General features: G+C 41.3%; 1 protein-coding gene across 1 annotated transcript in view; it reads left to right on the top strand.

The window, feature by feature from the left end:
* Nucleotides 1-6,970: 6,970 nt before the first annotated feature.
* The window catches only part of LOC124256920, a 31,038-nt gene continuing 23,120 nt past the window's right edge, over nt 6,971-14,888 (top strand). Inside the window, exon 1 of the mRNA XM_046690892.1 lies at nt 6,971-7,087. The gene's annotated coding sequence lies outside the window, so the exon portion shown is untranslated. The remainder of the gene's footprint in view (nt 7,088-14,888) is intronic.

The following is a 14,888-nucleotide window of genomic DNA, read 5'->3' on the forward strand; positions in this document are numbered from 1 at the left end:
TACTCCCATGTATATTTAATTATATTTACTTTGATATAAATATATGTTGAGACTCGTAAATGTATCGCCTTGTAAACGCATATTTACATTATGTGTTTAACAAATTACAAGCATATACAATTAAGCAAATGTTTCCTTTTCTTCCAGTGTATCACCTTGTCTGTCTGGTATCCGGAACAACATGGATTATTGACTACCAGAACGAAAATAGGACGTTCCAAGATAAGACCATTGATTTCAGTGACTTTGTTTTGCAATGATCGTAAAAGGGCTTTAGTTTCTTGAAACGGGATTTCGGACAAACGGGGTCAAACAAGAAAATGAAAGTATTTGAGGTATCTTTCACAAAAGCCTTTTCAGAGGGATAAATTCTTTAAAATGGGGTTTGCAAAATCGTTCCAAATTTCAACGTTCGACAATGAACTCAATTTCAGGACACATTACGAACACACATTTAATGCAATGCATTGTCTCATTGTCACATGAATCATATGAACAGTGAAATAAATCAATAATAAGCTTAAAAGGCAAAAGTATTCGGTCGAAGAAACGGAAACAAGCAAATGTTTGAATTGCATGGAATTTGCAAGAAGCATGACATATTCGATAAGAGGTGCCAGCTATGTTCATATTCAAAGTCCAGAACAGAAGCTTCTCATTTCTATGTAATGCAGTTTTAAGAAGTGCAGAAGTCAGACGAGACACCTTTATTCATTGTTCTTGAACAGGTTCGACATGCCACTCCTCTGGGAAAATGACAGATAGATACGTTTTTGTAAGCTTTAGCCTGGTACCTTCCCGCGTGACGTTCCACGCCCATTGAAACACCATTTGACACTTATGGCCACGTTTTCAGCAAAGTTGTAGAACGTTCCCGTGGTAACCGCACACCACTAACGCCCTAATGTCAAAACGGATTGATTTGAACCACGCACAGTCGACACAGGTTCCACCCAGCAACCCATACAGCCCGCACCAATACCTGGCAACTGTGGTGTATCTGCGAGAACAGTTTGACGACGGCTTCGGTATCCGTGCAAAATGCCCAGACCGACGGCCAATTCTGACCCTAGCGCAAGTGGAGCAGACAACACTTGCAATGGAGAGGACGTGAGTGGCGGAGAGTTGTCTTCACCAATGAGTCACATTTCCTTCTTCATCGAGCTGACGGCAGAATACATGTCTACCGGCGCACAGGTGAACGTTACAGATGAACGCCCATGTATTATGGAAGGAAATAGTTTGAATGGTTGGGGCGTTGTGATCCGTGTGGGATAACAGGTGCAGGCAGCAAGGACGCCAAATATTGTGGTTGAGGGGAAATGAATACAGTTAGAGATTTTCAAAATGGCCGCTGTTCCGTTTTTGCAACATAACGGTCCTGGGGTGACGTTTCAACATAATAACGCCAGACCACACGTTGCTCGAGTCCAGCAGTATCTTAATCAGAACAATACTCAGGCCCTTAAGATCTCATGATTTGTCATCCATTGAACACATCGGGGATGAAAAATGGAGCGACGTTTACGACGTAAACGGAACAACGCTGCAAGAACATCCTTTGTCGAATATGGAATGATCTTCCCCAGGACGTTCATTGAGGTTTAGTGCCATGAATGCATCAATACACATTTGGACACACTCGCTATTGACAGTGTGTACTTGCTTGTGAACCCCCTTTTGTTGTGTGGCTCATTTGCATATGCCAGGTGCGGTGTTCTTATGGAATGTTAAACGTTACCAGACCTTGAAACATTTATCTTTCCATGTATTAACATCGCCGCAGTAAACGCTTAACACAGATTCTGTTTGTTGATTGTGTTACTATAACTTTTCCTTTGAGTATACATCGATATGCTGTGACAAACCACATGACAGGAGGGTTTATTGTATATTTTCCTTAGTAGACGAGCTCTCTGATTACTTAGTTTACGCCTCCGCAGACTGAGTAACTTATAAAAGTACATGTACAGGATTTTCACATTTCTAAAAATGTTTTAAATATTTCTGAGACCGCCGATCCCGATAATCAATGACACTCTTCTGAACGACAAATCACAAATTGATTCCCAGTATGGCTTAGATACGCGGTAATGCCCAGATCAATGTTGAAGTGGCACACTTTAACTATTTAAAGGAGCGATGGGTTGGCCCAGTGGTTAAAGGGTTCGCTCGTCACGCCGAACACCCGGGTTTGATTCCTCACATGGATACAATAAGAGAAAGCCCATTTCTGGGGCTCCCCGCCGTGATATTTCTGGAATATTGCTGAAAGCGGCGTAAAACTAAACTCAGTCACTCCTATGCAAATGGTCATGATATTAACATCACATTGCAAAATGCGTAAGATAAATGGAGGTTATAACTTATATTTTACAAACGGAACGTATATTATTACAAAAACAAATTAATTGAAGGTTCTAATTTGATTTTAAATTAGCCAACTTCTTCGTGTAAACCTGGCACTAACCAGCTAGGTCTCATAGTTATGTAGTGACACGTCATTTTCACCACCGCAGGAGCGATGGAGTAGCCTCGTGGTTAAAGCGTTCGCTCGTCACGCCGAAGAGTTGAGTTCGCTTCCCCACATCAGTACAGTGAGTGAAGCCCATTTCTTGTGTCCCCTGTCGTGATATTGCTGGAATATTGCTAAGAGCGGCGTAAAACCAAACCCACGCACTTACTCACCACAGTAATTGTCGTCGTCTCCTAAACAGATCTTCACTAACCAGGTTAGTCCCTCCTGATTTTATTATGGGTGTGGACGTTCAGGTAAACAGGTCACTTACCGCGAATAATGACGAATATGTCAAGCATAATTTTATCTCAGTATTTTGATTACATCAATTGATGCTTCCAGAAACTGTTGATGGCTTTGATTTGGGTTTGGCCGACTCCATAAATTACCTGAACTCTATATGCGCGAGTAAGGAAATGAATATTAGACACATTCCAGAATCAATAAAGCTTCTTCGCGTCGAATCCACCAATATTAATAGGCTTCCGTCTTTCCATGTTCACAAGACGACCTCGGAAAATCAATCGGCAAATGACTGATGGTGGAAAACCTGGGCTGTTGTCCGATACAACATTATTTTACAGTGGTCGGTATGTTACAGGCTTTTCTATCAGCATGCATCTTTTATATCATATTGAACGCAAATTAAGTATTTGTGTGAAATGAGATGAAAACGGACATTTTTACATTAATTTTGATTATTTTGGCTACCGGATATTGTTCTACTATGTTTGTGAGGTGGCTAATTTGCAATAGTTCACGGCTGAGGTGGCGTCATTATGTGTGGAAATTATCTTGAGATTATCTTCAGATCAGATTATCCACATGAGAAAATGTACAAACCAACCACTCTCAGCAACTGATTGTGTTTTATTTCAGGAAAAAAGTTTTTAATTTGGAGATATTGGACGACGTGAAATGAAACTAGAGATCGTTAGTTGGTTTTAACGAAGCTTGGGATGGTATTTCAGTTATTTCGCGTGGTGTCTGCTTGATGCAGGAGGAAAACCGGAAGTGATGCAAGCTGCCAATCTGAAACGACCACCATGGTGCTGACAAACCAGAAGTAGGAGTCACCGGATTTGGAAGGATCAAAGGATTTTCGGACCAGATCATTGCGGCGCTTCAACACACTAGGACATTCAACGAAAGAAAATGTATCCTCGATTTTGGTCACTTTGTGATCTCGAACCTTCAACCTCACTGTTAGAAGACGTTCTCTTTAGTGTTGCCAACAAATCAAGCATCACTCTAAGGTAGTATTCTAGGACTCGAAGCCACGATCAGCTAATCTCTAGACGACTGAGGGAGGCAACTCCGCACAACAACACGTCAGGCGATAATGCTTATCTATTATTATAAAAAATTACCCTTTGATTTAAAATAAAATGTGAGTCACATTATTGTCAGATTCCTTATACTCGTGTTTGTATTCAATTTTTAATGAATTTAATTCCCTCAATGGCTCTACCCAAACCGGGTTGATTACTTTAAGTTAATAAATGTTTTTTAAATTGTTTAACTGTTTCTCTCACCTCCATTTGCGTCGGAAGTGATGTTTATTGACGTAAATATCGATCAGATGACTGTACATGTGTAGGTTTGTTTTTAATACATTCTGAGAATACATTTCTGGGGTGAATGTTCGTCACGCAACATGACTTTGTGGAAAAAGGAGCTGAGCTGAAAATATGATTTCGTCATAGCTTACACAGGTAATGGGACGTTAAGGTGCACGTGGAGCTGGAAGTATGCCAGAGATGTCCAACGTTTGCTTGCTTGCTTGTTTGTTTGTTTGTTTAATGCCCCACTCAATAATGCTCCAGCTGTACGTCCGTAAGTAATCGGGTCTTGGCCAGACAATCCAATGATCAGCAGCATTAGCATCGATCTACACAATTGGGATACGATGAAATGTGTCAGCCAAGTCAGCGAGCCTGACCACCCGATCCCGCTCTATATGTCTCCATCTGTCATTTTTCCAGAGGCGTGGCATGTCGAACTATGAATAAAGATTTTTCGCCTGGCTTGTGCTCGTCTTTAGACTACATTAAGAGGAAATGATAAGCGTCAGGTTGTGTGGTCTTTTAATGTTAACATTGCTGGCACTTTTTGCGAATATGTAATGCTTCTCGAAAACCCCATGCAATTAAAAAAACATTTAACACACTCTTTCTCCAAAAAATCATTCCAAGATTACCAATGAAAAATGCCATGTCACCAAACCTTGGCCTATTATTGGTTTATGGTACTGCTGCTTGCGAAGGGTTCAAGGAACATGACGTTGTCAGTCATTTCATTCGACGATAAAACATTGCACAATTGTCCTGAGAATTGACAGTGCAGAGAGAGAGCGAGAGAGAGAATTTTCCCTCTGAAAAAGCTTTTGTCCCAGATACCTCAAATACAGAGTCGTTTGGATAGAGAGACAATGGGAGTTTGTCTGAGAGATGAGAGAGAGAGAGAGAGAGAGAGAGAGAGAGAGAGAGAGAGAGAGAGGTGTTAAGGCGTACCTCCAGAAATGAAATTCACGAAGAGATGGTTGCAGGTAATCTATAATCGAATATTTCAGACAAACCCATTGTCTCCTCACCGCTGCCATCCGATGCTCAGTTTTGTTGGAAAGTATAATGTGCTCTGAAGCTATAATACCACAGCAAAGGGGACTTGCTGTCAACATTTGATTTAAATGCCATACCTTAGGGTGCCATGGCTGTTGGCTGCTGCGTAAAACAACATTCATTGAACTGAATTCATCGCGACAGAAGTTTATCTTTGCCGTGTCTGTATGACTCGATATTTATTGTATCAAAGGAAATTAAGTGAGCGAGTTTATGTTAACGGCGCTTTTAGCAATATTCCAGCAATATATATCACGGCGGGGGACACCAGAAATGGGCTTCACACATTGTACCCATGTGGGGAATCGAACCCGGGTTTTCGATGTGAGGAGCGAATGCTTTAACCACCAGGCTACCCTACTCCCTAAGTCAAATGGATGATGGGTTAAACTCAAGTCTTTCTAAAAACTGATATTATCAAATGTAACATCCCGATAGCTTTTAAGCCTTGTTACGCTCTATTTACACAGGTGTTTAACAAACAACTAATTTCATAATCTTTTAATGTCAATAGCCCGAGACATGCGCAACATTGAAGCAACATGAATTGTTTATTCTTAAAAGGTTAGAAAGATAAAGGATTAGAAATGGTTCCAAGCAAACGAATGCCGGTAGCAAAAGGAGATCAGATGGCAAGGTTCGGTGACTCGGTAACTCACAGTATCAGTTAAGGTCCTATAATTCTCAGACAGCCGTCATATAGTTAGTATGCGGCATTTAACAACGCGCATACTCGCACAAAGTCACGCGGGCGCGCACACACACACATACACTCATTCACACACACTCACCATCCGCATGCTGTTGTTATCGTTGTGCATGCATTCATTCACCCACTCACCCATTCATTCGTTCATTCATTCACCCACTCACTCACCCATTCGTTCATTCATTCATTCATTCAGCCACTCACTCAACCATTCGTTCCTTCTTTCATTTATTCATTCACTCAATCACCCATTCGTTCATTCATTCACCCATCCATTCACACATCACCCATTCATTCATTCACCCACCCACCCACTCACTCACACATTTATTCATTCATTCATTCAAATCTTTTATTCCATTACTGAGATTCATTCATCCACTTACTCCCTCACTCACCCATTCACTCACTTATTCATTCGGTTACGCTATACATTACAACACAATTAGACCCATCTTGTAAATGCCCTGTACTCCTTTGATTAGCTGCTGACACAGGTCGATAGTTACTTTCCGATTGGCGCTGGTCTCGTGCTCTATCCTTGGTTATATGATTGACAGGTGTGATCCACGCCTCCGTCATACATAACTGTATTCTCGGAAGGTCCCTGCATCCATCAATGTATCATTATTCATACCGTTCGTATAGCTATCGAATCTACACAGTTTTCATTGACCTCGATCTTATGTACTTTGAGGAAGACTCTTGGCTTAAAACGGAATCAAGAGTTTCTTTCGAGAGGGTTGATCAACAGACAGTCACCCAGGGAGACGCTCCCAGACTTGTATTACAGAGCGTCATCGTGTAGACTTTGAGACAAGGGAATGGTAAATCAAATGATTGGCGACATGTTCCAAAGGCATCACTGATAAACGTGCATGCGTTCTTGACTTATCCCAGTCCAAGGACACTCACTGACCACTTGATCATCAACGAAGAAATCCAAGAAGACCGACCACTGATACTTCACTACTGTACATGCTTGAGCATATTCTGAAATATATTCCACTTAGATATTCCCTGTACAGATGAACTACAGAATGTGTGGTATCACTAACTCATCAGTCTGATTTGTAAGAAGCATTGTATGATATAAAATTATAATTCGGATATAGGGATATGATAGAGATATAACACGGAAACAAGATTCATACTTCTCAACAATGCTTATACTGGGACTATTTCTCCAAGCTGTGTTTTCACGATCAGATTCACAAAGCATTGAGATTCCTTCTACAGGTAAGTTATTTTTATTAAGTAGAAATTACCTAAAGCCTACTATTATTAATATATTATTAAGTTACTAAAGTAATATACCTATTAGTTGCCAACATGCGAAACATACTGAAAATCTTTTCGTGAATGCATAATGCCATGTAGAGATACACAGTATCCAAGTATGACCAACAGGTACGGTTTGATGAATGTTCGATGTACATCTGAGAAATTAAGCGGGTAGACACGCTATAATATTATGTGTCCAGTGTATATGTATATGTCAGAGATGAATCGGGTAGACCCCCTATGATGAGCAGGATGTCCTTTTGTGGCTTGTTTGACTTTTCAAAGAAGCGGGTAGGGTATTTTCTTGCATAGTGGATTCTGTGAAACGTCTAAGAAGAAAATAGTGAATTTGATTCCGTATTCTTTATGCTTATTCGATGTGTAAGTCAAATGGGAATGATACAGACAGATTCGCGACCGTGTACCTGGTTCTTGGAACACGTAACCTTTAGACTTGTCATGGCATGGATTCCTAGTTTATCAGTTATCCGAAAGGAATATTAAGGTTGACTACTCAATGACGTCATTGCCAGGGACCCGATTTACCGTCTAATCCCTTTACGAAGACCCCAGTATCTTCAGGTTCCAAAGAGTTTCTAAAATATATTGAATAGTTAACAAAGTGGGCGGTTATAAAGTGAGAGGAGGTGCAATTGACAGGTGGGTAGATTTCGTGGAAACAGCGTCATGGTGTGGGGAGCCATGTCCCACACGCGTAGATCTTACAGCAAATCGCTACATCGACCAAATCCTGTGACCTCAGCTCCTCCCACTTTTTACCGCCCACTTGGTTAACTATTCAATATATTTTAGAGACTCTATTTTCTCGCACATGGTTTAACGTCAAAACACTTTAAGAAGAGAACATCATATTAAGACACCCCAGTAATTGTACTCTTCAGAGATACGCGGGTAGACATAAAGGGAATCATAGAGGAAACATTGTTGCGTTGTCGCGTTGTCGCGTTGTCGCCCTTACAAAAAACAAACACAAAGTGTCCACATTAACCACAGAGCGACGATGCGACAACATTGTGGCTATTTGTCGAACTAAATATTGTGTTATTCCACCAAAGGGCGACAATGCTACATACCGAAATTGTCATGGTCAACATATATATGTCAATAATAGCACATTTGCACCGTGCATATATCCATGCCTAAGCATGTTCAAAGCGCAGTAACAGTCTGATTATTATTGCCCTGGATAACCTAAGCTGCCTGTCAATTTCGAAGCGCCAGGTTAATAGTGATGACTTATCCCACCGGGTACCCATTTTCTGCTGGGTGACCAGAGACAATTTTGAACAAACTCTTGAATGACCATATGTAAGAAAGTGTTAAAATGTCCTTTCTAGGATTATACAGCCATTCATTCGTGTTACAAACCTGAGAAGAGTACATTATTTTTCCGTTCAGTACTACATGACTACTTTATAGATGAAGAAGAGAAATGTATATTTAAGTTCTGTGTTCTATGACCACTTGAGAAAAAAACGAAAATACAGTCACTCGTTACAGTTTACCGTTTAATACCCTTATTTAACTTAAAAGTGTGATAATGGTATTACCGGTATCATGTTTACAGACTAATCGATTCATGTGAGATCATATCAAATTTCGCAGGTCGATTCCATCTTAAATATGCAGGAATATTTGCTGGATTTGTTCTTTTCAACACTGTAACAAATAGTGACGACCATCAGCTGGAGCTTTCCTATAACTTAATGGACACTGATAATTATTTTAATGTAGCGCCATCTTTTTCAATCCTCAGGCATTGGGTTACGGTTTTACATTTCATAATGACCATCATGTTGCGGTTATGTTGTTTCAAGTCACAGTCGTATAGGACCTTAACACTCCCGTTACAAGGATAAGATGCTCACATATTTATGTTTCAACGTCAATGAAACACATTCTTTGTCTTTTGTGTCTATTTTGAAAGCAGTGCTTACACAAGTTCTAAGTGAAAGGATTGGAGTATTTTAAGACAATTTAAAACAGGATTGAGATTTTAGCCAAAAATGACGGTGATATTTGATTGATATTTCCTGTGGTTTTTAAATTCCTAATTCCATAACTGTTCTTCATAAGTACATGCAGGAAACTGTATCATCTGGTACTGCATCACACATATACACAGGAACATGTATAATAACATACCTCTATTTTGTGAAAACTACTCATGGGTTTCTAAGATAGACAAAGAAAAAAAACACCAAAAAAAACAAGAGAAAGAATTATTAAAACAACTCAACGCGATACCCGATTCGTCGTCGGTGACCGGGAATCGGGTATCGCTTTGAGTTTTTTAATAATTCTTTCTCTTGTTTGTGTTTTTGGGTGTGTTTTTTTACTCGGTGGTCTCTAAATGAACCAGACAATCCAATGATAAACAAGACTAACGCTCTACTCAATTGGGATACGAGGACAAGTGTCAAGCAAGTCAGCGAGCCTGGCCACATGGTCCCGTCAGTCGCCTTTGACGACAAGCATGGGTTTCTGAAGACCAATTCTAACCCGGACCTTCACGGGTTGTTAGAACAGGCTTGAAACTTATTACAGTACAGTGATATTGTTGATGTTCCAGAGCTGTCGAACGATACCAGACACCACACGATTCGCCTCGCATGTTATTCATACGAAGCTTCGAAAACGGAGGTATTTCCCGTTGTTGTGTCATGTTAACGAACTGAAAGCCTGATTACATAAAAATGAAAATATAAAAGAAAAAGGCACGGGCATGTTATGACATGTCACAAATGGAAAAAACATTATAAATGTAAGCTTGCATTTTCATTAAAAAATAGATTTATTTAAGTTGTAGATGTATTATTTCAATTTTATTATAAAAATAAACTTCATATTTATCAATGTCTACATCTCTACAATCCAAGATGGCGGTCAAATGTGAATAACGAACAACGGATATAACGAACTAAATTTCTTGGTCCCTTGGAGTTCGTTATATCAGTGTTCTACTGTAGTTTCCTTATTAGTTTCCGCTATCTCGAGGCGGATAACTGCACACAACTATAAAATAAACGTTTGAAATAAAGTCCGTTGTAATTAAGAGATGATATTGATTGAGATGGTAAAACTGACGTTACTTTTGAAATGAATGTACAGCAATGAACGAATATGTATCAATGCTGAATGGTACTTAGCGATTCAAAGAGCCGTCCAATATATTTTGACCCGAAAGAAAATATATGTGCTTAGCAAGCGATAGGATCAATAGAGTTTGTGACTTTGATGTCATGTCCGAAACGAAGATGGAAATGGGCCCAGGGTAATTATTACTGTGGAATGAAATAAAAACACCATGCATAATCGAAGATGATCTAAAGCATATTTGAGGGCTGGTTAAAGAATCCAGCGTGTGATGCATCGATCCTATAATGTTAGAGTTATCGACAGCAATGACTCCACTTATGAGAAACCACAAACAAGAACAACATCCGCTCCGAAGGATAATTAATGCAAGGCTTTGGCGAAGTTCCAGAGTGCTCTCTATTCTTGCAGTTCATGTTCATATGAAAACACTATCCGATTTAAGATATTATAGTACGAGTAGGCAAATTGAGTGCAATGCCTAGGAAAGTCACTTAACGCAAGTAAACTGTACATCGTATGTACATTTAGCAAAAGTAATTGATTTCACCTTAAGTTGACCAAAACTAGAAGTCATAGTCCACTTAGCTCTAAGGACAACGTTTACATTTATCTCGACATTCAACTCATTGCTTAGGAAATTTCAACAGGTTAACAATATGTATGTTAAGTGCTGTTTCAAAGGAAAGGTCATGTATTTTATCTGACCTGAAGTTCTCAGGAACTTACTGATACGAACATGATAGGAATTACAACTGGGATTGAGTGTTTAATCCTCATCTATATAACTGTAATATGTAAACCGAAGAGTACTGGCTTATTTTAGCGTCAATCTAGTAACACAATTGGATTACCTTATCGACTGTGGTTCCAGCGCTCGATGTACGGTTGGGCGAGGTACAAGTGTGTTGTGGAGGAGAAAGTGGGGATGGCTTGACAGTAAGATAGTGGTAGCAACGGGTAGGACAGCGTTTGAGGTTGGTAGGTGAAATAAGGGGTTGCGGTGTGGGTGTGAGGTGTGTCGTGGAAGAAGGTGAGGGGTTGAGTTGGAGTAAAGAGATGAGGTTGGAGGTGAGGTAAGGGGGTTGAAGTAAGGGTGTAAGGTGTGTCGTGGAAGAAGGTGAGGGGTTGAGGTGGAGTAGAGGTGGGGTTAAAGAGATAAGGCTGGAGGTGAGGTAAGGTGGTTGCAGTGAGGGTGTAAGGTGTGTCAACGTCGTGGAAGAAGGTGAGGGGTTGGGGTGGAGTAGAGGTGGGGTTAAAGAGATGCGGTTGGAGGTGAAATAAGGGGGTTGCAGTGAGGGTGTAAGGTGTGTCGTGGAAGAAGGTGGGGGGTTGAGGTGGAGTAGAGGTGGGGTTAAAGACATAAGGCTGAAGGTGAGGTAAGGGGGTTGCAGTGAGGGTGTAGGGTGTGTCGAGGAGATGGTGAGGGGTTGAGGTGGAGCAGAGGTGGGGTTAAAGAGATAAGGCTGGAGGTGAGGTAAGGGGGTTGCAGTGAGGGTGTAAGGTGTGTCGTGGAAGAAGGTGGGGGGTTGAGTTGGAGTAGAGGTGGGGTAAAGAGATGCGGTTGGAGGTGAGGCAAAGGGGTTGCAGTGAGGGTGTAAGGTGTGTCAACGTCGTGGAAGAAGGTGAGGGGTTGAGGTGGAGTAGAGGTGGGGTAAAGAGATGAGGTTGGAGGTGAGGTAAGGTGGTTGCAGTGAGGGTGTAAGGTGTGTCGTGGAAGAAGGTGAGAGGTTGGGGTGGAGTAGAGGTGGGGTAAAGAGATGAGGTTGGAGATGAGGTAAGGTGGTTGCAGTGAGGGTGTAAGGTGTGTCAACGTCCTGGAAGAAGGTAAGGGATTGAGGTGGAGTAGAGGTGGGGTAAAGAGATAAGGCTGGATGTGAGGTAAGGTGGTTGCAGTGTGGGTGTAAGGTGTGTCAACGTCGTGGAAGAAGGTGAGGGGTTGAGGTGGAGTAGAGGTGGGGTAAAGAGATGAGGTTGGAGGTGAGGTAAGGTGGTTGCAGTGAGGGTGTTAGGTGTGTCGACGTCGTGGTAGAAGGTGAGGGGTTGAGGTGGGGTAGAGGTGGGGTTAAAGAGATAAGGCTGGAGGTGAGGTAGGGGGGTTGCAGTGAGGGTGTAAGGTCTGTCGTGGTAGAAGGTGAGGGGTTGAGGTGGAGCATATGTATATATCAGAGATGAATCAGGTAGACACCCTATGATGAGCGGGATATACTTTGGATACTTGTTTGACTTGTCAGTGGAGAAAACAGTGAATTTGGTTCCGTATTCTTTATCTCTATTCAATGTGTATCTTAAACGGGAAACGTACAGACAGATCGTGTACCCGGTTCGCCGTTCTATTCCTTGAAAGAAGTGAACAGAGCATTTAGGTTCCGTGGGACATCTTTAAAATGCAACATATAGACTTGTCATGGCATGGACTCCTGGTTTATCAGTTATCCCCAAAGGAATAGTAAGGTTGACTACTCAATGATGCCATTGCCAGGGACCCAGTTTACAGTATAATCCCTTTTCGAAGGGCCCAGTATCTTCAGGTTCCATAGCCTATGATTATCTTAAGAGATGGAACAGAGAGATGTGGCATAATGCGGGTACTCGTGTAGACAATTCCTATGGTTCAATTCTGATCATCATGTCGTGGTTGTTGTGTATTGCGAGCAAACGCATCCCACATGTGTTTGCAAACGTTTGTCATAAAAAATGAAAACGATACATGAAAAGTGCATGCAGAAAATGTATTCCACGTAATGCATGTGCAAGGCGTCGGAAACATGAGTAAAGACATCGAATACAAAAGGCCAAACCAAATTCATCATTTCATAACGAAATTTAAGACGAAAACGAAGAAAAAATGCCAAGATTGAATGCTGCTGACCGAAATATCACCATTGGACGTTTTGAAGCAGGGGAGTCCCTGTCTGCCGCTGCAACACACTTCAACGTCCATTAGAGCACCATATATCTCGATTACTAGCATCGATATGGCACCCGCTTCAATCGTTCCAGAAGGCCAAGAGTGACCAATCCTGCCGAGGAACGATTCATCCGGGTGTTTCGCCTACCGATTTGCTACAGCAACTCTGCAGGACAGGTGCCTGGTCTTCGAAGAATGTCCGACCAAACCTTCAGAAATCGTCTGAGAGAAGTGGGAATTCGGGCATATCGACCAAAAGTTGGACCTGTCCTGACACGACTACACCGCAACGACGTGTCCAATGGGCAACATGGTACAGGCATGGAACCCGGGAAACGCGTTTGGTTCAGCGATTAATCGTGTTTCCTCCTGCAACGACGGGATGGAGAGAACGTGTCTATCGACGTCAACACGAACGTTTTGCTCCGAACGCCGTTCGACATAAAGGCAGATTTGGTGGAGGAATGGCTAAGAATTCCTCCAGCAAAAATCCTTCGACTTGTGCCATCCCGTCCAAGGCGGTGTCGAGGAGTAACGGCTGCAAGGGTTGGTGTCACCAGGTACTGACCAGAACGCCCCCTTGTTTTCACATGGTTTAACGTCTTAACCCGTCAAGAGTACATTATGTTAAGATTCCTCAGTAATTGTACTTTTCAGAGATACACCGGAAGACATGTATTGGATTCATACAAGGGGTATTGTTACGTTTTCGAATTGTTGCGTTATCTCCCTTACAAAAACAAACACAAAGTGTCCACATTAACCACAGTGCGACGATGCGACAACGCGACATGTGGCTATTTGTCGCATTGGATATTGTGTTATTCCACCAAAGCGCGACAATGCTACATACCGAAAATTCTCATGGTCAACATATATATGTTAACAATAGCACATTTGCACCGTGCATATATCCATGCATAAGCAAGCTCAAAGCGCACAGTCACAATCTGATTATTATTGCCCTGGATAACCTAAGCTGCCTGTCAAATTCGAAGCGCCAGGTTAATAGTGATGGATTATCCCACCGGGTACCCATTTTCTGCTGGGTGACCAGAGACAATTTTGAACAAACTCTTGAATGACCATATATAAAGAAAGTGTTAAAATGTCCTTTCTAGGAGAACATAGCCATTCATTCGTGTTAACAACCTAAGAAGAGTACAATATAATTCCGTTCAGTATTACATAAATACTTTATAGATGAAACGAGCAGGCGGTCATGGCATAAACAAATAGTCGTTTTACCAATAAATCCCCTCAAGAAGAGAAATGTATATTTAAGTTCTGCGTTTTCTATGACCACTTGAGATAAAACCGGAAATATAGTTACTCGTTACAGTATACTGTTTAAATACCTTTATTTAGTTTAAAACTGTGATAATGGTATTATCATGTTTACAGACTAATCGATTCATGTGAGATCATTTCAAATTTCGTAGGTTGATTCCATCTTAAATTTGCAGGAATATTTGCTGGATTCGCTCTTTTCAACAGTTTGTAACAAATAGTGACGTCCATCAGCTGGAGCTTTCCTATAACTTAATGGACACTGATAATTATTTTAATGTTAGCACCATCATTTTCAATCCTCAGGCATCGGGTTACGGTTTTACATTTCATAATGACCATCATGTTGCGGTTATGTTGTTTCAAGTCGATGCCGTATAGGACCTTCACACTTCCCATACGTTCCCGTTACAGGGATCAGATGCTCACATATGTATG

The sequence above is a fragment of the Haliotis rubra genome, unplaced genomic scaffold (assembly GCF_003918875.1).
Source record: "Haliotis rubra isolate DU_JTF1 unplaced genomic scaffold, ASM391887v1 Scf643, whole genome shotgun sequence".
Taxonomy (NCBI): Eukaryota; Metazoa; Mollusca; class Gastropoda; order Lepetellida; family Haliotidae; genus Haliotis; species Haliotis rubra.